This window comes from Vicia villosa, linkage group LG5 (genome assembly GCF_029867415.1).
Source record: "Vicia villosa cultivar HV-30 ecotype Madison, WI linkage group LG5, Vvil1.0, whole genome shotgun sequence".
Classification (NCBI taxonomy): Eukaryota; Viridiplantae; Streptophyta; class Magnoliopsida; order Fabales; family Fabaceae; genus Vicia; species Vicia villosa.
The window spans coordinates 112050409-112076135 of record NC_081184.1 but is presented as its reverse complement, the minus strand read 5'-3'; positions in this window follow the sequence as shown (position 1 = coordinate 112076135).

Sequence of the window (25727 nt, the reverse complement as noted above, 5' to 3'; positions counted from 1 at the left end):
TACTATCCAACCATCCTCGATCCGGTGGAAAGGCCCAGTACCCTCGACCATCAATTCCACCCTCGGATTCTTCAGCTGGGCTATGGTGGAATCATAAGTGGCATGATCGGTGGCAAGGCAGTCATCCCCCAAGACTCAGATGTAGTTGATCAATTCCACCCAGGTCTGTAGAGCTTTCTCCCTGTCAGTTTTGTCCTTCGCAGGAGCCATGGATCGTCGGAAAGCAGCCTCCTTTACCACCGAGGATTGCATCACCTCATACAGAGTTCGGATGAGCAAGGCATGCTGTAAACTCAAGTCTCTCAAGGTAGCCTCCTTGCAGCCAAAGCCCTGTTACTGGTCCCTAGCTCGGCTCTTACCTTGGCCAGTTCCGCATTCCGGGCAGTCGATGCCTCATTATGGATCTTCTCTAAAACGGCCACCTTATCTTGATAATCATCAGCAATCTTCTGCAACATCTCCACAGACTGAGGAGCAGATTTAGAGTACAGGACGACCAGCTCAAGAACTCGCATAACCGCAGCAGCATCCTGAGACAGAATCCTCTATCTAACTGAAGCCTCCAACCCCTCGATGTGAAGGGATTCATCCCGGGGAACAGTGAGAGAGGGGCCGCCCTCGAAGAAATTACGCTGAAGGAAGCAGGACAGGAGCTGATACAGATTTGACGTGTCCTCTTGGGTCAAGTCCATGCGATCCACAAAATCCACCCGAGCATGCTTCGACCGGACAAGGGCATCTAGATCCGATTGCTGATGGGGAGGAGAAGGATGAACGACAACGGGCACAAGAGAACCCTGGTGGTCCACGGCTCGGAAGGGCGACCCAGCGCCAATTGGGGAAGACGAGGAGGTCCCAAATTCTATGGCCGGAGTAGGCTGCACATTGGCCAGACGAGTGCCAACACTTTCCTTGACCACCTTGGCCCTACTCTGGGCATGCAAACGAACTCGATCTTGCCTAGTTTCCATTGATCCTACAAAACAAGCAGACAGGGGATTAGTCAAGAAAAACCCGAGCAAACACTTAAAAACAAATTAAGATAAAGTAAAACATTTACCCAGAAGGGCCATGGCGCTCTTAACCAAACCACACTCAACCAACTATTTAACATTAATATAACAGGGCTCCATTACTGGCTCCCTATCATCACCAACCACCAACCTTCCGGCACGATCCACCTTTTGGACTGGGGAAAAACTTCGCACGAAATCGGACAAAACCTTAAAGTCATTTCGACCATCCTCGCCCAGCTCACTGACCTGAGTAATAAACTGATCGGTGGTATACTCAAAGTGATTAGACGACCACTGAAACCGGAACTTCAGCTTCCTCATCAACCTTGGATCACCGATATCGTTTCTGACCGGACGACCATGGGGGTCCAACATCGGCACACGATCAAACACCGTGTCCCGGGAAGCTATCGATTGAGATCGAATAAGGAAGTAGCGCGTTTTGAAATACTTGAGTGAGTCGGAGAAGGGCTTGAAGAGTTTCTTCGACTGCTTTAGAGAAACCCAGCTCCACCGTCCATGTTCCATCTTGCGTTACACCGTGAAGCAGTAAAAGAGCAGCGAGACGGTGGCCCTAATCTCGAGGTGTTGACACGTCAGGTCGAAGGCCCGGAGAAAGGCTATCGAGTTCGGATGAAGTTGACTGGGCGCGAGGTCAAGGTGGTTGAAGACAGAGATCTGGAAATCGGTGAAGGGTACCCGGAACCCCATTTCCCTAAAAACGATTTCATACATAGGGATTAGGTCAGGAGGATAGACATCACACACACTTTCGTCTACACCGGGCACTGACATGACCCAATCATTTTCTGCCAAGTTTCCGTTCGGGTCCACATACCCGCAGACGTCGGTATGTACGTCGAAACTGTCCGAAGCAAAGTAACACTCCGAGTCCAGCACCTCGGCCATCACTCATTCCTCCACGGTAGGTTTCTTCTGGACAGGAGGGGTAGCGGAGGATGATGTCGAGGTGGAAGAGAGCATCCGATCATCTCCGAATTCGGCCATAATCACATGAAAAGCAGAGGATACAAGTGAATTTGACGATAAAATCAAATCCACCCTTCCACCGCTAATCAAGTGAAAGGGCGTGAAACTAACCCGGGGACGGAGTAGTCCTCGGACTGGCCCCTACTCGAAAAGCCAAGCACCAGAAATAGAGATGAAAAACTCATGGAGAAACCAGATTCCAATTGAAATCCCACCAGATATTGCATAACAACAATGTGAAAAAACACATGCAATAGGAGAATTCCAATCAAAATCTAACGGAAATCTCATACAAATAGGCCAAAGGCGCAATTCCCCATAGAATACATATGGCCTAGCTCTCATTAATGGTGAAAAACACTACATCGCCACCGTAAACCACCGACACTTCACCAGAAACTAATCATCAACTACCCTAAGGCTATCCTACCACATGCATTTCTAAGTGAAGAACCTAAGTGTCATACCCCAAAATTTGCCTTCCATATTTCAGTCATAATGGTTCAAAAGCTCAAGAGATTCATCAAGTCATTCTCCTAAGCAAGAGTATCCTAAAGCTAGGGTTTGGTACTCTCCTGAGGGAATTTGCAAAACAAGGTCTCTAATGAAGTTCTCCATGGCCCATTATGATCCAAGATACCTCTATGTCAAAAGTCAAGGCCCAATTCCAAAGTTTACTTGTTCAACAGCTCAGATGATCCATAGTCAACTGGTTTGACCTAAAAGTCAACCATGGTCAAAGCATAGTCAAAACCTCTGACTCTTGGTCAACATCAAGTATGGGAGAATATATCCATCATTTGATCAAAGGTTGATCATGATTCATCAATAGAAACTCAGAAATGAACAAATGCAAAAAGGTTCAAATTAGGGTTTCTTTAGGAGAAAGTCAACTCAACTTTGACTGGCCATAACTTTCACATGGAACATCAGAAATTCCTCACTCAAAGCCTATTTTGAAGGAAATTGGATTCTCTACAACTTTGTCTCTCACAAGCCAAGGCCAGAAATGCTTCATTTGGGAGATATGGTACAAAAGATTATAGGTCCTTTTCAAAAGTCAACCAAAGACAGTTTTTTGTCAAAGGACATATCATCAAGATAAAATCTCCAAATGAAAAATATGTTCCAAAGTGGATTATAGAGGACCTCTTGAGGTTTCCAAAAAGTACTAGAACTCCTTCATAGCTTAAAAATTGAGGGAGATATGCCTTGTCAAAGTTGGGCAATTTTGGAGGCAAAATGTGAAGTAAAGGAGGTTCAAATGGGAATTTTTTGCAAATGGGCCTATCCTTTTAAGACTTAATCTTGGTCCACAAGCTAACTATATTATCCAAACCATGTGCCACGAATTTTATCCTTTTATTTGATTTTATATAATTTTTAATTCATTTAAAAATGATTTAAGGTGATATAATTGAAGAAAAAATCAAATATTATATTAAAGGATCCATATTGGCCAATTCCAATCACATTTATGGTAAATTGGCAATGTAATTTCTTGGTATATTGATTGGAAAAAGATTGATACAAAATTGGACAAATATAGAAAGATCCCATTCAAATTTTAAATGAAAATTTCTCAAAGTTGCAAGATTGGATTCAAAGGGCTTGTGGACTATTTTGTTAACCTAAATTGTTCCCCTATAAATATACAACACAAGCCAACGCATTAGGGGTTGGAATTTCTGTTCAGAGGCACACACATAAGAACAAGAAGTTCACCAAGAAACTCAAGATCGGTTTGTGCGAATTGGAAGGTTTCAACAAGATTTAAAGCGTGCAAAAGCTTCCTCGAGGAATTCTGAAGGCGACTAGATACTTGCATAGCATCAACACCCCCAGATTATCCTCCAATAAGCCAAGGCAGGTCACTCTGAATTTTGATTCGATTAGCATGATTTGTGCATCCTCATAGTGTTTGATTTGTATATTCTGCTTTACTTGGTTGCTGTGAACAATTCTGGAACTTTAATTGAATTTCTGGGCATTCTTGGCATGATCCACCATTGTTGATCGTTTTAGGTTTTATGAGTTTCAGATTGGGGTTTTCTTTTAGGGCAAAAATTAGGTCAAATCGAATGTGTGGTTGAATTCATGGGGTCTAGACGAAACATTTTGAATGGGTGCGAAATATTTATTGTTAGGTATATGCTATTCGCTATTGTCCAGGTATGTTTGCTACGAACGAATCCCTAGCAGATTCGTAGCTAATTTTGCAGAAAATTTCAGGTATGTTGGGGACGATGATGAGCTGGCTCCATCTGATTCGTCCATTTAAAAATTCGCGCACGTTTTCTTGTTCTTGTTTATGTCTTTTATTTATTCTATTAGGCGCGTGGTTTGAACAACATAAGCGTTTGGTTGGATTGGTAAGGAAGCGCATATGTGAGTGGAGGGTCACAGGTTCGAGCCCTCCCTCCAACATTATTTTTTTCTGAGATACTTGTTTCTTGATTCAGTGCACGCGTGTTTGGTTAGCCTACCATGTACCCCTCAGATCTGGCCATTAAATATCCACTAACCTAGATCCAACGCCCAGAACTCAATATCTATACCATATACCCTCAAGTCTGCCACACTAAATAAAAACCCTTAAATTAACTTATTTATTTTAATTTATTTCTATATTCATTTAAATCACTTTTAATATTTATATAATAATAAAATTAGAAAATTCTTTTAATTAAAATGTCATAAATGTTAATTTTTAAATTTGTTGATTCGTTCCGATTAAATCCATTAATCGTGATGGGCAATGATTGATTTTCTTAAATATTTATTTAATTAAAATAAAAAGTTTTATATGGCTAAAGGGTTTCAACCATTTTTATTGGTTGCGATGATTAGCCTATTTTTTCATTGAAATTCATTATTATTTATAATCGAATCAATCGATTACGAGGGACAATGATACAAATTAAATAATAAAATTTCTAAAAAATACCCTTATTCATTATTAGTGATAATTGAATCCATCAATTAAAATTGGTAATGATACACTACTAATCTTTTAACTATGGTGATCAAATCTATTGATCGTTGCGGTTAATAGTACATATTAAAAAACAGGGTTGTACGCCCAACCTTAAAACACTTTCCAAAACCTTTTTCAAAACTATGATTTATCATAACTACGATAAGGCAACTCAAAAAGCCTTCAAACCATATAAGATCAAATTCAAAGGGCGTACAACCCTTATCCCGAACTACGTTGACTCTGATTTTCCCTAAGGAGATACGTAGGCACTTGGCAACAACCCTTACCCCGATCTCTATAACTTCGTAGGGTTTCCTATTCGCCCTGGTAGGATAGGTGGCGACTCTAATAATTTAATTTTTAGGGCAGGTTGCTACAACTGGCGACTCTGCTAGGGACACAGTTAATGGTGAATATTATGCTCCTATAGGTTTTGGCAGGGTTTAGGTTTGGCAGATTTTTAGGGTTTGGCTAATTCGCCATTTTTAGGGTTTGTGTGTTTATTTTTTATTTATTTTTATTTAATTTGTTTATTTATTTATTTTTGCCTGAAAATATTTTATTTGTTTATGTTTATATATTTGTATTTAATTGCATAACTGTTATATTATATGCACTGTTGGGTATATTATGTTGTGTTAAAACCTAAGTGTGGGAGTTATCCTTGAGACCAGGGGGACTTGAATCGCCTACGAGTCTTATTGATAACTCCACTCGGAGTGGGTTGAATATCCGGAAATGTCCAATACGAGGCTTGACTTTGTTGAGGGCAGGACTGGGTATTTAACTGATCTCTCCGAGAACCTACCCCAAAAATTCGAACCTCATGGATAAAATGAGTTGTTCTAAAATCCAAAGAGACAAAAAGTCTCGGAGGCTACGAACGACCCCATGAGACCTTATAGAACATTCCCATGGAAAAGGGTAGGCTCCCTAGAGCCGCTACGTCGAACCTATGAACCTATGAACCTAGGGCATATGTGATTATGTGCTATATATATGTGTTGTTATTATTTGTTTTTTTTTTATGTTTGCATGCATCATCCATCATATGCATTTTTATCATGTCTTATCCACAGGAAAAAATAAAAAAATAAAAAATATATTCTATTGGTGAATGTTCAGGAAAGATGAGTACTAAGAAGCCCATTATCCACTTTGCTGTTTCTACTCCAGACATCAAGAAACTGAAAATAATCAAGGAAAAATTGCCATCAAGTGCTTTGGATAGGTTTGTGATCCGCTATGGAAATATCTTGATTTGCTAAGGGTAAAGGTTCAAGAAGAAGCTATCACCGCTTTGGTTCAGTTCTATGATCCGCCGCTTAGATGTTTCACTTTTCAGGATTTTCAGTTGGCTCCAAATTTGGAGGAGATGGATGCTATGTTAGGATTTTCAAGGACTAAAAAGGAATTTTACACAAGGGTTGGTAAAGAAGTGGGCTTTTCAGATTTGGCAAAAGCTTTGGGAGTATCCGCTACGGAGTTGAAATCTAATTATAAAACTGATGGTGATGTACATGGGATCAAAAGATCTTATTTAGAAACTCAAGCTTTAAGTTATGCTCAAAGGAAACAATGGGACACTTGTGGACATTTTCTGGCTCTTTTAATTTTTGGTGTTGTCTTGTTGCCTAAAAATGTTGATTATGTTGATCCCGCTGCAATTCATGTTTTCACTTCTTTTAGGATTTTTGATAAGGATCCAACTCCTACCATCCTTGCTAATATTTATTATGCTATCCATATGCGGTGTGAAAAGAAGAAAGGGATGCTATTTTGCTGTGTTCACTTATTATACTCTTGGTTGACTTCTCATCTTTACAAGGCTAGTTGTTTGATTAAAGATCTGACTAGATATGATTGGTCTCAAAAATTGAGGGATCTCCAAGCAGATTCTATCTTATGGTATGCAAAGAAATTAAATTCTGAAAAGATTATTGACAAATGTGGAGAATTCAACAATGTGCCTTTAATGGGGACTTTAGGTTGTATTAATTATAACCCCGTGTTAGCATTGCGCCAATTGGGCCATTCTATGGATTGTGAGCCTTCCAAACAACAAGTGGAAGAATTACTTTTGCATGACTGTTAGAATCCAAAATGTGGATATTTGTTGATAAACTTTTGTGGTATTTTGATAATTTTTCTCAACTCTTTCCATTTAATTACGGTTTAATATCGTGTAAATAAATAACATTTAGTTTGGTAGTAAATATACTCTTTTTAAGCTTTTCTTTTGCTTTTTGTAGGTTTTATGCATTTTGGGAAGTATTAGGAGGTATTGAGGCAATTTGGAGCAAGTTTGGAGGCCAAGGGAAGAAGTTTTGTTCAGCAAGGGCCGCTCAGCGGCCACTAAGCGCGCTTTCCAGTGGCGAGAGACAATTTTGTGTTCAGCAAGTTCCGCTAAGCGACCTCATCCCGCTTAGCGGCCTCCAGCGTGGAAGCAGATATTTTGTGATGACCGCTTAGCGGCCGTCATGGCGCTAAGCGGCGGTACTTTTTCAAGTGGCTACTTTTAGGCACTTAGAGATATTTTGTGGATCTTATCTTATTATCTTTTCATTCCAACAACACACACACTCTAGGGCAAGAAGAGAAGAAAGAAAAACTCATCCATATTCAAGATTTCTCAAGCATTTTTCTTCATCATCTTTGAATTTCTATGCTAGGAGGTCTTATATTGATGTTTGTTGTTGAAGCTATGGATAGCTAAACTTCTCATGTGTCAAGATTAGAGGTAGTTAGCTTGTAGAGTATGTATTTAGCTTGATCTTTTGTATATGAACCTTGTTGGTGATTAATATATGGTGAATATCTTTGTATTCATGTTTATATGTTGTTTTGATACACTATTGAGAGATATGTTTCAAATCTTGACCAAAAGGGTATTCATCTATCAACAATCAAACTCTAGAGATAGATTTGTGAGTTGATAATCACTTGTATCAAACTTTAAAGGTTATTATGTCAACTGTCGGCATGAGAGATCATCTGACGGTTAATATAATAACAATCACGACACTGCTTTAGAGATAAACAGTATCGAGAGAATACGTGATTGTATTAATCATTGATATGTTCATATACATGATCATCAGAGTATATACAAAAGCAAGCTGACGAAAACTAATCTTGACATAATTTTACCAAACCGTTTTTAAAACCTAAGTTATTGTCTTTAACTTCTTTTCATGCTATTTATTTTTATGACACTAAAAACATCCAGAATCTTAACTCAAAATACACTAAGCTGTAGAACGGCGATAATATCGCATCAATCCCTGAGGAGACGATACTAGAAATATTTATCCTATACTTTCTAACAAAATTGCGCCGTTCTACACCGCTAAGCGGCCAAACAAAAATGCAAAAAAAAAATAATGTGGGCCAAAGGGTCTGACCCGGCCCAGTTCAAAAGGGAAGCAAGTTATGAGGGGCTGAGCGGCCAGAAACCCTAGCCACCTCATTTCTCCCAAAATTTTCAAGTCTCCAAGTTCCCTCCTTTCCTCTTTCAACCTTTGCATCCATTTTTGGAAGGAATTTCCTGTGTTCATCTCATCTCCCTCAATTCTCTTTGTCCATTTGTGCTTGCAAGGTAAATGTGTGTTATTTTCTTTGAAGAAGTTTGTGTAAATTGGTAGTAGTAGTAGGTAATGTTTAGAATTGTTCATATTTATGGATTTTAGGTTTAGATTGTGATTAAGTTGTTGTTTTGTGAATTGATTTCTGGAATTTGTGTGTTAAAAACCCTAGTTTGTGTAAATTAGGTTAGTTTTGTGATTAGGAGTAGAGTTAGTATTGCATTCATCACTGGTTGCCATTGTTGATGCAGAAAAAGTGAAGAAATTGTAGGAGAGAACATGTTTTAGCAGACTGCATTTCTGCAGAATTTTTCTGAGAAATCGCAGGGCCGCTAAGCGGCCGTGACACCGCTAAGCGGCGGATGCTGATGACAGAAAAATGTTTCTGTTTCTGGTTCAGTCTTGTTCAAGCATTCAAAGTCGGGTCCAGCACCACTAGTTAGCTATGTTTAACTGCAATATTATGTGTTTAACAGTGTGGTGTGCTTTTTGTTGTAATTTGCAGATGACTTCTCGACAAAACCGAAGCAAAAGAGGACGGTTTCCAGGCTCTAGTTCTGGACAAGCTCCCGTTCCTGTAGCACCTCAATTTGACAGTGCAAGATTTTTGAGTGCTGAACACCAAGAGTGGTTTGGACGGTTGTGCGGCAGAAAAATTTTACCGGAGAAAATCTTTGACCTCAAGCCTAATGGGGAGTATAGGCAATTTGTGGAAAACATGCATCATCGTAGGTGGGATGTTCTTTTGCAGCCGAGTACTCGTATCAATGTGGATATTGTGAGGGAATTTTATGCTAATGCGATGCCAACGGAGGATACGAAGTATGTGAGAAAAACAGTTGTTCGAGGGAGAGTCATTTCATTCAACCGGGCTGCCATTAGTTCTTATCTTGGTGATCCATTAGCCCTTCCTGAAAATGGGTGTGAGTATGCAAGGATGCATAGAGCAAGGCAGTGGAATATGGATGAAGTAGCAGAGACTCTTTCTTTTGAGAGTCGTGGTTTTTCTCTTAACCCATCTGGCATACCGGTGAAGATGGACCGAGGGAACATGAATCAGATGGCTCAGCTCTACCTCACCCTACTTCTGAACAACTTGAAGCCGAAGAGCCACAACAGTGATCTCACTTTACCTAACTCTTGTTTGTTATTTGCTATGATGACAGGTATAGAGATTGACATTGCTCAGATTATTTCTGAGGAGATGCGAGAGGTGGCTTCTAGTGGGCACTCTTTAGGGAGTCGACTTGCTGGTCAACTTCCTTATCCTGCTTTGATTATGGGATTGTGCAGGAGGGCTAGGGTGGAGATTCCAGATGAGGTTCAGATGACTATCACTAGCAAGGTGGATGAGCATTATGTTGCTCGGTTTTGTTCTCCACGGGGAAGGGGTCGTTTTCAACCACAACCTGAAGCAGTAGCTCCTCCTGCCGGCCAAGCAAGGTATAATCAGCAAATGGCTTGCAGGTATAGTTGGGATTATATGGATGCTTTGCGCAGGTCGGAGGCTACCATTCACGACTCTTTGCACCGCTTGTACCTGAAGATGAGCGATCCTTCCAGTGTGACATCTTTTACTACAAATGAGCAGTATGAGGCCATTTGTAACTATCCGGAGGATAGGCCATTCTTCAGGAATGGGGGAGGAGTTAATGAAGAAGAAGGTGATGAAGGAAACCACGAAGAAGAGGAGGATGGTGATGAGTGATGATGCATACCTTTTGGTGATGTTGTTATGTTTTATTGTGTTTGTTTGCTAGTACTTTAATTTTCTGTTGAATAGTTAGTTGTTGGATTATTTTGTTACCATCCTTAGGGATGTGTTTTGTTTGTTGTAATGAAGTAGCAAATGGTGCTACTAAGACATCTTTGAGGCATTTGCCATTGGCAATTTGTCTCTAATATATTATATCATATTAGGTGTGTGTTATATTTTGTGTTTTTATTATAGTGTTAAGTTTGTGTAGTTATATAATGTAGTGCTAGTAATATAATAATAGTACTAATAATATAATTGTGAGATATTGGATCGAACTCTAGTATGGTCGAAGGGTAGCTTCTTGGTTCGACAGGATTAAGCATGAAGTCGAAGGTTGTTCACATGCTTGTGTCGAAGATGCTAGGGTTGTTAGCATGTTAAATTAGGTTTTAGTGTTTAAACCCTAATTTGTTAAGTTAGCTTGTTTATTAAGTTGGCTTGTGTAATGGGCCTTGTGGAAAAAGCCCATTAGTTAGTATGTTAGGTTTTATTATAAATAACATACTAGTCTCTCATCATTGCTAAGCTGCAAATCCTAATTTAGGGTGAGAGAGGTTATTTGTTATTCTTGTAAACTTGTAATCTTGTTTTAAGAGAAAGTGAAAGAATAGCAGTTATAACCAATTCTTGTGTTCTTATTCTCTTCCCTAATTCCCTATTATACTTTGTTATTGGTATCGTTTTTCACAACAAATTGGTGCGGTGAGCGTGGAGCAGATGCCTTCAACAAAGTATGAGATTGAAAAGTTCACCGGAGTGAATGATTTCGGTCTGTGGCGCTTGAAGATGAAAGCCCTACTGGTTCAGCAGGGTTGTTTGGAAGCGTTGAAGGGAGAGGCAGCCATGAATGCTGCATTAACGGCAGCGGAGAAGACAACTATGATCGAGAAAGCACACAGCGCAATTCTGTTGAGCCTTGGTGATAAGGTTCTCCGGCAGGTATCAAAGGAGACGACGGCATCAGGGTTATGGGTGAAACTTGAAAGTTTGTATATGACCAAATCGCTGGTAAATCGACTCTACCTGAAGCAAGCTTTGTATTCATTCAAGATGATTGAAGACAAAGTATTGGCTGAGCAGTTGGATATGTTCAACAAGCTGATTCTTGATCTTGAAAATATTGATGTGAAGATCGATGACGAAGATCAAGCGCTGTTACTATTGTGTTCTTTGCCTCGATCACATGCTCACTTCAAAGAAACTCTCTTGTATGGAAGGGAGTCCCTGACGTTTGAAGAAGTTCAATCAGCCTTGTACTCTAAGGACTTGAATGAACGAAAGGAGCATAAACCTTCGACTGTTGGCGAAGGTTTGGCCGTTAAAGGAAAACTCTTACGAAAGGATGGTAAGTTCGACAAGAAGAAAGGCAAAAGGCAGTCGAAGACTTACAGTGGCGAAGCATCTGGCATTCGATGCTACCATTGTAAGAAGGAGGGTCACACAAGAAAGGTGTGCCCTGAACGCTTGAAATATCATGGAGGTAAGGATAATGGCAACGCTGCCATTGTTCAAGATGATTTCGAATCATCTGATGTTCTTGTGGTTTCAAGCAGTGACTCTAAGAAGGAGTGGATTATGGATTCAGGTTGCACTTGGCACATGACTCCAAACAAAGACCTGTTCGAGGAATTATGTGATCAAGATGGTGGATCAGTATTGCTGGGAAACAACAAGGCTTGCAAGATTGCAGGTGTTGGATCTGTGAGAGTCAAGCTCCATGATGAGTCAATAAGGTTGTTGACTGAAGTCAGGTATGTTCCTGATTTGAAGAGAAATCTGCTTTCTCTTGGTGAATTCGACAAGAAAGGATATGTTTTCCAAGGAGAGAAAAGTATCCTAAGAGTCATGAAGGGTTCGAAGGAAGTCTTGAGAGGCGTGAAGAAACAAGGCTTGTATACCCTTGAGGCTGAAGTTGTAAGTGGTTCGACAAATGTTGCATCCACGAAACCTTTGTCGAAAACAGAAATCTGGCACATGAGATTGGGCCATGTCAGTGAAAGGGGTCTGATCGAATTAGGGAAACAAAATCTGCTTGGTGGAGACAAAGTCGAAAAGCTGAAGTTTTGTGAACCCTGTGTACTTGGAAAATCTTGCAGAGTGAAGTTCAACAAAGGCAAACAAAGAACACATGGATCCCTTGATTACATCCATGCTGATCTTTGGGGGCCTGCAAGGTGTCCATCACATTCAGGAGCAAGGTATTTTCTATCCATAGTAGATGATTATTCCAGAAAATTATGGGTATTCATCCAGAAGACTAAGGATGAAACTTTTGAGAATTTCAAAAGTTGGAAGACTCTGGTTGAAAATCAGACTGGCAGAAAGGTCAAGAGGTTGAGAACCGACAATGGCCTTGAATTTTGCAATGAGGCATTCGACAGTTTTTGTGCTGCCTCTGGTATTGCAAGGCATAGAACTACTGCAGGTACTCCACAGCAAAATGGTTTGGCTGAAAGGTTTAATCGAACTATTTTGGAGAGAGTCAGATGCATGTTGACTAGTGCGGGGTTAACAAAGGTGTTCTGGGCTGAGGCTGTTTCGACAGCAACATATCTGATAAACAGATGTCCTTCGACAGCGTTAGATATGAAGACACCTGAAGAAGTTTGGTCGGGACATCCACCAGATCTCGACAAACTGAGAGTATTTGGCTGCGTAGCCTATGCTCACATTAGGCAAGACAAGGTCGAACCTAGAGCTCTGAAATGCATGTTCATGGGATACCCTGAAGGAGTCAAAGCTTATAGGATATGGTGCCTAGAGCCAGGTCACAGGAGGTGTATCACCAGTCGAGATGTAGTTTTCAATGAAGCTGAAATGGCTTTTAAGAAAACTAATGATGTTGGTCGAAGTACAGAAACATCTGACGAAGAGCTGGAACAGGTAGAGATTCCTGTTGAGGTGGAGCATGTTGATGCTGAATTGCATATCCCAGATGAAGTCGAAGAAGAAGCAAAAGATGCTGAAGTTGAGGAAACTGACGATGACTACCTATTGTCGAGAGATAGGTCGAGAAGAGTCATCAAGCCACCTCAGAGACTTGGATATGCAGATCTTATAGCTTATGCCTTAATCTCTGCAAGTGAGGTTCTAGACGAAGAACCTAGAGACTATAAGGAAGTTATGAGGAGTCGAAATAAGACTGAATGGCTGAAGGCCATGGATGATGAGATGAAATCTCTTCATGATAATCATACTTGGGAACTGATCAAGAAACCTGTTGGGGCAAGGTTAGTCAGCTGTAAATGGATTTTCAAAGTTAAGGAAGGAATTGAAGGAGTGACGTCGAAAAGATACAAGGCAAGGTTAGTTGCAAGGGGTTTCACTCAGAAAGAAGGTGTCGACTTCAATGATGTGTTTTCTCCTGTTGTGAAGCATAGGTCCATTCGAATGTTGCTTGCCATGGTGGCACAGTTCGATCTTGAACTGGAACAGATGGATGTGAAGACTGCGTTCTTGTATGGTGATCTAAATGAAACGATCCTGATGAGGCAACCTGAAGGGTATGTCGAAAAGGGGAAGGAAGATTATGTGTGCAAGTTAAAGAGATCTTTGTATGGCTGAAACAATCTCCTCGACAGTGGAATAGGAGATTCGACAAGTTCATGGCACGCATAAGTTTCATTAGAAGTCAGTTCGACCACTGCGTTTACTTCAGATTTCGACCTGGTAATTCATTTGTTATTTTGTTGCTTTATGTGGATGATATTCTCATAGCAAGCAACAATGTTGAAGATGTGATGAGGGTGAAGGCTGAACTCAATAAGGAGTTCGATATGAAGGATCTGGGAGCTGCTTCCAGGATTCTTGGAACTGACATTCGAAGAGATAGAAAGAAGTCGAAGTTATGTCTATCTCAAGAGGCATATCTACGGAAGATTCTTGAAAAGTTTGGTATGTCGAATTCGAAGCCAGTTGTGACTCCAACAAACCCTCAATTCAAGCTGAGTATTGATCAGTGTCCCAGTACTGATGTCGAAAGAGCCTATATGAATAGCATCCCATATGCTAATATAGTCGGTTCTTTGATGTATGCTATGGTCTGTACTAGACCCGACATAGCATACGCAGTAAGTCTTGTAAGCAGGTACATGGCGAATCCTGGAAAGGCTCGCTGGCAAGCATTGAAGTGGATTTTAAGGTACATAAATGGATCTCTGAACAGAGTTCTAATTTATGGTGGAGCCTTGGGTGAAGATAGTAAAGCAGTAATAGAAGGATATGTCGACTCTGATTATGCAGGTTGTATGGATTCCAGAAAATCTATTTCTGGATATGTTTTCACTATGTTTGGCACTGCAATTAGTTGGAAAGCAACACTTCAGAAGGTTGTTGCTCTATCAACCACTGAAGCGGAGTATATTGCCCTAACTGAAGCTGTGAAAGAAGCATTGTGGCTTGAAGGTTTTGCAAAGGAGCTGAAACTTCAAGGTCGAGGTATCACTGTTAAATGTGATAGTCAAAGTGCAATACACCTGTCGAAGAATTCAGCCTATCATGAGCGAACTAAGCACATTGATGTGAGGCTGCATTTCGTCAGAGGAGTAATCGAGCGTGGAGAAGTCCAAGTGCTGAAGGTTTCGACTGAAGACAATGCTGCTGATATGATCACCAAGACATTGCCGAGTTGCAAGTTTTTCCACTGTATGCAGTTGATAAAGCTGCATGAAGAAAGCTAGTCTGTCCCTTGATGTTGTAGAGTTAGATCCAAGGTGGAGATTTGTGAGATATTGGATCGAACTCTAGTATGGTCGAAGGGTAGCTTCTTGGTTCGACAGGATTAAGCATGAAGTCGAAGGTTGTTCACATGCTTGTGTCGAAGATGCTAGGGTTGTTAGCATGTTAAATTAGGTTTTAGTGTTTAAACCCTAATTTGTTAAGTTAGCTTGTTTATTAAGTTGGCTTGTGTAATGGGCCTTGTGGAAAAAGCCCATTAGTTAGTATGTTAGGTTTTATTATAAATAACATACTAGTCTCTCATCATTGCTAAGCTGCAAATCCTAATTTAGGGTGAGAGAGGTTATTTGTTATTCTTGTAAACTTGTAATCTTGTTTTAAGAGAAAGTGAAAGAATAGCAGTTATAACCAATTCTTGTGTTCTTATTCTCTTCCCTAATTCCCTATTATACTTTGTTATTGGTATCGTTTTTCACAACAATAATAGTAGTAATTATGTTTGAACATAATATTAGTAATTATAAGAAATTTTTGTTGTTTGTCCTTGTGATGAATAGAAAAAAACTCAAGCAAGCAAAATCTCATCAAAGAGTGGTAACATCAAAGTTGGATGGTGATGATAATGCTCTTGATGCGGTGCATGCTAAGGTAACGATTTTCTTGCTTTGTAGATATTAGTGTGAATATGATTTAGGTGCTTTATACAAAAACTTGTCATCACGTTGCATTTGAAAGATTTTGTTCATATTTGAATCAAGTTAGGACATAACTACATAAGTGAGAGGACTTTCCATTGTGTACTAGAAACTTTTGTGTGTGCTAGCAATTGGTGTTAACTGGGATAATTCATGCTTAATCTGCTTTGTTTAAAGTGTTAGAACTTAGAAGTGATCGAGGCAATTTTTTTGTGTAATACGAGAAAAACCACCTTCCAAAAGGCCACATGTGAGAGTGTGATCAATTGAAACCAATTTTGAGCCTTAAATTTTGATGTTGCCAAGTGAGTTGAATGAGAACCGACAAGCTAGTAAGTATTCCCTTATTAAGTTTGTTGAAGAAAAGCAAATAGAGAAAACTTTTGACTCACTTGGAAAATATTTTCTTTGGTAGACACTTAACCCAATTACATTTAAACCTTAAATGAAGAGCATGATTGTGTTGAATTGTTGAATTGTTCAAAGTTGGGGAGAGAGGAGTTTACTTGAGAAAAAGAAAGAAAGGAAATGGTGGTATAATAGAACAATGCATTCAAAAAGAAAAAGAATAATATGAAAAAGAAAAGAAAAAGTTCAATGAGATGAAAAATCAAAAGACAAAAGAAAGAATGCATTGTAGTGTTGTTAAGTCAAAAGGGAGAAATAAGAAAGTTTGTGTAAATAGTGTGATTGAATAAATGCTCTTCATGCAATTGTCCCTTTTTGATTCATTGGCCTTGTAGAAATGTCACTTGTTTGGAACCAAGCCAAGTTACAACCGAAAAAGCCCTCGTGATCTTTGCTTCTATCATTTTGGGTACTTAGTTAGATGAATGTATGAATTATCTTGAATGTGCACAATTGTTAGGGAGAGTGATAAGTCCTTTGTGCTAGCATGATTATAGCACTTTGTCCTTCATTTTTGAAGTTGATTGTAGGTGATTCAAGTTTGAACATCATTTTGATAAATGCAAGTGTGGTGAAGTGTTTGTATTTAGAACCTAGCTCATATTCATGTTTTGATCTTGTACAAGCAAGGGATGGTTATGGAGCATGCATGTAAGTCAAGTTTGAACCATTCTCTTTATGTTGCTAACCTTGTAAATACTATTTTGTTTGTGCTTGTTGAGTTGTTCTTGTTTGAGGACAAACAAAGGTCAAAGTTGGGGAGAGTTGTTAGAATCCAAAATGTGGATATTTGTTGATAAACTTTTGTGGTATTTTGATAATTTTTCTCAACTCTTTCCATTTAATTACGGTTTAATATCGTGTAAATAAATAACATTTAGTTTGGTAGTAAATATACTCTTTTTAAGCTTTTCTTTTGCTTTTTGTAGGTTTTATGCATTTTGGGAAGTATTAGGAGGTATTGAGGCAATTTGGAGCAAGTTTGGAGGCCAAGGGAAGAAGTTTTGTTCAGCAAGGGCCGCTCAGCGGCCACTAAGCGCGCTTTCCAGTGGCGAGAGACAATTTTGTGTTCAGCAAGTTCCGCTAAGCGGCCTCATCCCGCTTAGCGGCCTCCAGCGTGGAAGCAGATATTTTGTGATGACCGCTTAGCGGCCGTCATGGCGCTAAGCGGCGGTACTTTTTCAAGTGGCTACTTTTAGGCACTTAGAGATATTTTGTGGATCTTATCTTATTATCTTTTCATTCCAACAACACACACACTCTAGGGCAAGAAGAGAAGAAAGAAAAACTCATCCATATTCAAGATTTCTCAAGCATTTTTCTTCATCATCTTTGAATTTCTATGCTAGGAGGTCTTGTATTGATGTTTGTTGTTGAAGCTATGGATAGCTAAACTTCTCATGTGTCAAGATTAGAGGTAGTTAGCTTGTAGAGTATGTATTTAGCTTGATCTTTTGTATATGAACCTTGTTGGTGATTAATATATGGTGAATATCTTTGTATTCATGTTTATATGTTGTTTTGATACACTATTGAGAGATATGTTTCAAATCTTGACCAAAAGGGTATTCATCTATCAACAATCAAACTCTAGAGATAGATTTGTGAGTTGATAATCACTTGTATCAAACTTTAAAGGTTATTATGTCAACTGTCGGCATGAGAGATCATCTGACGGTTAATATAATAACAATCACGACACTGCTTTAGAGATAAACAGTATCGAGAGAATACGTGATTGTATTAATCATTGATATGTTCATATACATGATCATCAGAGTATATACAAAAGCAAGCTGACGAAAACTAATCTTGACACAATTTTACCAAACCGTTTTTAAAACCTAAGTTATTGTCTTTAACTTCTTTTCATGCTATTTATTTTTATGACACTAAAAACATCCAGAATCTTAACTCAAAATACACTAAGCTGTAGAACGACGATAATATCGCATCAATCCCTGAGGAGACGATACTAGAAATATTTATCCTATACTTTCTAACAATGACAACGGAAAAGGTGAACCAAGAACATTGAAGAAGATAATTCAAGCGTGGAAACATGTTCAAGCAAAGGATTTTGGGCCAAAGAATGTGATTGCTAGAGAGCCTTACACTAAATGGGTTCAAGAAAGAGTTGGAAAAATTTTGCTTCCTTTTGTTGTAAATCCTGCATACAAGCCTGATTCTCCTAATCCTGTTCCTCTATCCATCGAAGAGATAGAAGGGATCAGGGCTGCCCTAGAGGCGTCCCGAAAGGAAAAAGAAAAATTAGAGCTTGATTTACATCAACTTACCAACGAAAGGAGCCAACTACGCTTGACCTTAAAGAGAAGAACCAAGAGCTTCAAGCAATGAAGGAAGAGAATGATAGACAAAGGAGTAAAAGAAAACGTGCAACCGAAGGAGTCCTAAGTGCTAATTATAATTTAGAAGCACATAATGAAAGGTTGGAGCAAGCGGATGTGGAAATTGCAAGGTGGAGAAGGCGTTATGAAAAAGCTTCCCATGACAAAGCAGAATCCGAGAAAAATCTAGAAGTTGTAGTCTTTGAATTAACTGATAGGACTAAAGATCAAGAGGTGGAAATAAGGAATCTCAAGTTTGATCTTCAAGAAGCTCGCCAATTCGGACAAGAAGAGCGCACCAGAAGATTAACTGGGGAAGAAGCACTTTTACAGCGCACCGGTGAGTACAATAGAGCACTTCTAGCTATGGCCTCACTTAGGCAAGTATTCGTAAGGAAAAGAGAAATATATGAGGAAACCATGGATGAAAGAGATTATTGGAGGAGACAATTTACAATTGTTTCTACGGCAAGTGAACATGTGAGCATGGTTCCTAAGATGCTTGAAGACTATGAAAAATGTCGCGATAATTATGATAAGCTAGACTTCTTGTGTAATAATTTGATCCAAGATATTCCAAAGAGTTTGGAAAAAGCGGAATCTTCTCCCATCATCCTTCCCGAAGCGGTAAAAGAGTTTATGGAGCTTTGTAGAGATATGGTGGACAAGTTCAAAGCGGATATCCAAAGGCGTTCTTAGATTTTATTCTTGTTGCATTTATTTTAAGTATTTTAATTTTCAACTTCTATTTCTATTTGTAAACCAACGATGAAGTGGTATTTCTTTTTCTAATTAATAAAGTGTGTTTATTTCCGCATTACTCATTGTTCCTATAATATTCACCAAAGGATTATTTAAAAAAAAAGGTATATATAAAAAAAAGGAAAAAATATATATTAAAAAGAATATATATGTGGATAAGACATGAACATAGCATAAACATAACATTCATAGCATGCATGCCATATTTATTTTCAAAACATTAAGAGAAAAAAAAACTATCTTTATCTCCAGTCACATCATTGGAGAAGACAACCAAGCAACCGCACCACCATATCAAACCCGGTCTCAGAAGAAGAAAGCAATGGAACAGCTAGAGCAGAATCAAGCCGCCCTTCGCGGAGAAGTAACCCAACTGAAAGGTACTGTGGAGTAAATTAAGGGAGGAATGACTCAGATGCTAAGTTTCATGAAAGACCTCATGGACAAACAAGAAAAGGCTAAGGAAGTTCAGGGTCAGTATGAAGAAATACCGAACGATGGCAACCCGCTGTTAGGATTTGTTCGAGGCTTTGACCCTCACAAGTCGGATGCCTACTCCTCTAATAGAGTTATCAGAACCCGTGAAGAGGTAGAAGCTTCCCATGAAGGATTCATTCCTACCACTCAGAAAGAGGGGGCACCTTGCACTGTTCGCATCCCTGCTAACAATCCGCCTAAGGACGAGGACTATGTGGATTTGCAATATGGGGACGTGGATGATACTAATCAAGTGCCTCAATATAAGCAAACTCACCTTGATTCCGAAGAGAATTCTAGGAATACCGGACAGATCAAAGCACTAGAAGAGAGGCTAAAAGCAGTAGAAGGGTACGACGTCTTTGATGTGGATACTTATGAGATGAGCCTGGTACCAGACTTGACTATTCCCCATAAGTTCAAGGTACCTAACTTTGAAAAGTACAAAGGACTTACATGCCCAAGAAGTCACCTACGCATGTACGTCAGGAAAATGGCTGCTTATGCCCACGATCAAAAGCTGATGATGCATTTCTTCCAAGACAGTCTAAGTGGGGCATCTGTCGACTGGTATATGCAATTAGAGAAAGCAAACATCCAGAGCTGGAACGACCTTGCTAACACGTTCCTAAAGCAATACAAGTTCAACCTGGATATGGCACCCAACCGGATGCAATTGCAAAATCTGTCGCAGAAAAAGGAGGAATCCTTCAAGGAGTATGCCCAAAGATGGCGAGAGATGGCATCCCGAGTCCAACCCCCTCTGTTGGAAAAGGAGTTGGTAGACATGTTTATGAGTACTTTGCAAGGACCATACTACGATAAGATGATCAGAAGTGTATCCTCAGGATTCTCAGATTTGGTGGTCATTGGAGAAAGGATTGAAAACGGAATGAAAAATGGGAAGATACAAGGAGCATCATCTAACTCTTATCACTCAAAGAGGCCCACCTCAACCTTCTCTAAAAAGAAGGAAAGGGAGACCAATGCAGTAGTGCATCAAGAGTCTAGACCTCCTATGTCATTCTCACCCCAACAAAACCGGTTCCAAGGGCCTCAAAGGAGATTCGATCCTCTGCCCACTTCCAGAAGCGAAATACTGAAATACCTGATGAGCGAGTTATTAGTAGAGCTCAAACCTATGCCACCTCCACTCCCCGGAAAGGCTGCACCTAGATTCAACCCTAGTGAAAGGTGTGAATATCATGCTAATTCTCCTGGACACACACTGGAAAAATGTTGGGCTTTCGGACACAAGGTTCAAGACTTGATAGAGTCAGGGGCAATCGCCTTCGACAAACCTAATGTGAAAACGAATCCCATGCCTCATCATGATGGCACAGTCAATGCAATCGAAGTCGTTACTGAGCAAGAGTTAGTTCAACAACGGAGCTCCCCCATAGATGCCCTTAAGAGGTATCTACTTGCAAAGGGGTTCATCCTAGAACATAACGAAGTTTTTAAGGACACCTTGCAGAGACTCGTGGACCAAGGAGTAATTCAGTTGAAAGAACATCCTGAGGAGGAGTATGTGGCTATGCTAGATAGGGATGAGCCATTGATAATACCCAGTCAAGGGGCAAGGAAGCCATTAATTATTCCTTGTTCTAAAGCACCATTGCTGATACCCACACAAGGGTACACTAGGATCATCCAAGTCAGAGCTCCATACCCTTGGGAATACAACTGAGTCACGATAATGGAATCACGACAACTGAGTCACGATAATGGAATCACGACAACTGAGTCACGATAATGGAATCACGACAACTGAGCCACGATAATGGAATCACGACAACTGAGCCACGATAATGGAATCACGACAACTGAGTCACGATAATGGAATCACGACAACTGAGTCACGATAATGGAATCACGACAACTGAGTCACGATAATGGAATCACGACAACTGAGTCACGATAATGGAATCACGACAACTGAGTCACGATAATGGAATCACGAAAACTGAGTCACGATAATGGAATCACGACAACTGAGTCACGATAATGGAGTCCACTTTTTCCAAGAGAGCTTATCTGGAACTCAACTCGAATGGTACTATCAACTTGAGGGTACCCACATCCTTACCTGGGAAGATTTGGTTGTTGCTTTCTATAAGCAATACCAATACAATTCCGACCTTGCACCAACTCGCATGCAACTACAAAGCATGTCTATGGGCTCTAATGAAAGTTTCAAAGAGTATGCTCAAAAATGGAGAGATCTAGCTGGAAGAGTCAAACCTTCCTTAGCTGATAGAGAGTTGGTAGATATGTTTATGAATACACTGACTGACCCTTTCTATAGTCATTTGCTGGGGAGTTCATCATCTAGATTCACTGAGCTTATATTGACTGGGGAACGCGTCGAGAATGGCATCCGAAGTGGTAAGATTCAAGCTGCTACATCCTCAGGTGTTGCAAGGAAACCTTTCAATGGGAAGTCAGATTCAAATGATATGCACGATCAGAAAAGGAGTAACCATGACCAATCTGTTGGGGCAGTTCTGATCTCCACACCGGCGCCTCAAAAAGGTCGTCAAAACAAGCAAGACATGCCTAGGCGTCAATTCACAAAGATCAATATGTCACTAGCTCAAGCATTACAGCACCTATTAAAGTTGGAGTTGATCACTTTAAAGGATCCCCCTAAGAATCCTAGTACTTCTGCTCATAGCTATAATCCCAATGTGAGGTGTGCATATCATTCTAATAGTCCTGGTCACGATACAAATAGCTGCTGGACATTGAGGAACAAGATTCAAGATATGATCGATGCTGGGGAAGTTGAATTTGATCCTCCTGAGACTCTTAACGTAACTGCTAATGCTGTGGATGGCTAGAAGGATGGACTTTCAAATCATTAGTTTTACTTTCAGTTGCAATTTCTTTTTCTGTTTGTTTAAACATTCGACTTATGATAGACATTATCTGTTTTAATAATCATCATCAGTGCATTGCATATGTTTGTCTTGAATAAATTATTTCGCTATCACTCGTTTTAAATTGTGTCTTTACTTTGCATATGTTTTGCGATATTCAATTCCTGCTAAAGCTGTATGCCTTTTGAGGGAGGATGACGAAAATGATACTGCAACCTCATACAGTATGCTTTTGAATGGACTATGCTGACGATGTACAGGCATTGTTTCAATTCCTAAACAGTTGAGATATAAGGATGTTAATCCCTAGTCAACCCTTTGAGCCTAAGGTGTAGGAGTTTTTCTTTCTTGAATAATTTAAAACCTATAATCATGACCTGGGGCAGGGTAGTCACTCAGTTAACCCAAGTATACTAGCTGTTGTTTACGCAAATAATGATGGATTCCCGTAACCATTAATTCAGGCAGTCAATACGCATCAAGAAGAAAAAGTTGTATAGTCAAAACCTATGAAGGAGACTTATCAAAAATTGAAACATCCCGCTGACTGTAATCTCAAAATAATCAGTTCAGGCAAAAGTTAGGGATAACAAAGTCAAAAAAGAGGTCACTAAAAAATCCTCGACAAAAGGAAAAGAATTACAAAAACAAAAAGGATGACTGCCTGTCCAAATAAACTTCCATTACTTAAACCATCATCAAATGTCAAAGTTATGAGTTCAAGCTCTGCTAGGACTTAAACGAAAAGTTAACTGAGCATAGGATCGAAGAACATCACGAAGATTGGGATGGGTACAAATAAATTTTGAACCTTTATCCTTTGTTTCTTAAACCGTGAACCAAGCCACGCTACAACCCTTGAAAGTCCTAACTGAAGCATGGTTAGTTCGGAAACATACTGTCACAAAAAAGGTATCCCGACTCCTTAAGGTTTACCACAAATGTTGAGTTGGTATTTCATTCTTTTACAAACACCATGTTTTTACAAATATCACGCTTGTACATATCCTGTTTTAATGTTTTTCAACAAACTCAAGACAGACGTATGCATTGCATCTCATGAATTCATTATTAAACATATTCTGCTACATAATTTCAAATGTTAGCATCGGAAACAATGTGCACAGGGTACAACTAATGACTAAAAGTTATCCCGACAGACAAGATTACTCCAAGAAGCAATGTCTCCTACGCATACAAAGGGGCATGACACGTTTTGCCCAATCAATCTGGGGCAATCAGGTCAAGATTCCAAGAATCTCTCAAAAATGCCAAACAATCAGAGGCATATACCCAAATGGGTCTGAAGCTGCTTCCCGATCAATTAGGTGCATCATACTAAGTACTAGGGGCATCTCACCCATAATACACATCTCATAAGGTCCTCGCGAGGCGAATTTCTTCAATTTCCCTAATAGCTGGGGCAAAACTATGTAAGGCATGTTCAATGCTTCGATCAATACTCATCGTTGTGTTCCAATCAATACAAGTCCAAGAATGGCAGTTACTATAATACTGGGGGCAATGTTCAAGGCATCCATGCCTCCCCACAGAGTCGACTTCACAGGATCATATCCCCATAGAGTAATCCTCAAAGAAGATATCTTTAAACGTACTCGTCCAACAAAAGACATAGCTCCTTAACAGAGTTCACATCTTTGACATCATCGTTTCCCCGACCTTCTTCTCTTCTCCAAACATGGTTTATTAATATTTCTAAATCCCCAGTCAGGGTACATCAAGTTACTGGTCATCCCCAAGCAAAACTCATAAATTCCCAGCTGAGCATCTTCAAAAACAAGATCAGACATTAAAATCACAATGATACAAAGATTTATTTTCTCAATCAAGGATAAATCATATTCTAACATCATATATCATAAACATATTCATACATTGCATACATTACATCATAATAAATTCATAAATAACATGCAAGTTTCTCAATTATTTTGAGAAACTCAAAATACATGCATCATAACATTGCATAAAGACTAACTCTACTTTTTCAGGATACAAGTACCAGCAGATGAACAATATCTCTGATCTAATTCAGTTACTACAAACAGTACTGACACGATGATGGAATCACGACAACTGAGTCACGATGATGGAATCACGACAACTGAGTCACGATGATGGAATCACGACAACTGAGTCACGATAATGGAATCACGACAACTGAGTCACGATAATGGAATCACGACAACTGAGTCACGATAATGGAATCACGACAACTGAGTCACGATAATGGAATCACGACAACTGAGTCACGATAATGGAATCACGACAACTGAGTCACGATAATGGAATCACGACAACTGAGTCACGATAATGGAATCACGACAACTGAGTCACGATAATGGAATCACGACAACTGAGTCACGATAATGGAATCACGACAACTGAGTCACGATAATGGAATCACGACAACTGAGTCACAATAATGGAATCACGACAACTAAGTCACGATAATGGAATCACGACAACTGAGTCACGATAATGGAATCACGACAGCTGAGTCACGATAATGGAATCCCGACAACTGAGTCACCTTAATGGAATCACAACAATCGAGCCACGACAATGGAGTCACGACAATTGAGTCACGTATCTAATCCCGGTATTCAGTTCGGAAGCAATCATGGCAATGCAGTCACGACGATGGAGTCACGGTAATCAAGTCACAACAATACGATATTGGAGTCATGACAATAGAGTCACTACAATTAATTCACTTCACATTACCAACATCCAGATGGCATCCGTAAGCCCATCGCCGATAAATTTCCTATCAAAACGCCCGGATGGCATCTTTAAGCCCATCTCCAACAAACACTTCTCAATACTTCGAGCTCGGATATAGTCTAACGTACGACTTATTCTGACTTTCGTATCTATCAGATCATATGGCATCTTTAAGCCCGTCTCATACACCTGGACGGCATCCTTAAGCCCGTCTCCTGCAAAAGTCCCTGTTTCATCCAGGGCAAACTCCTGGGTATTCTAGTGTTCAATCCTCTTCTACCTTCAGATTCCAACTGGCACATAAACCACTCAACATCTTCAGGTTTAAGAAAATTGAACAGGGGCAGCTGTCATACCCCAAAATTTGCCCACCAGATCCTTACTCAAACTCAGAAGCTCAA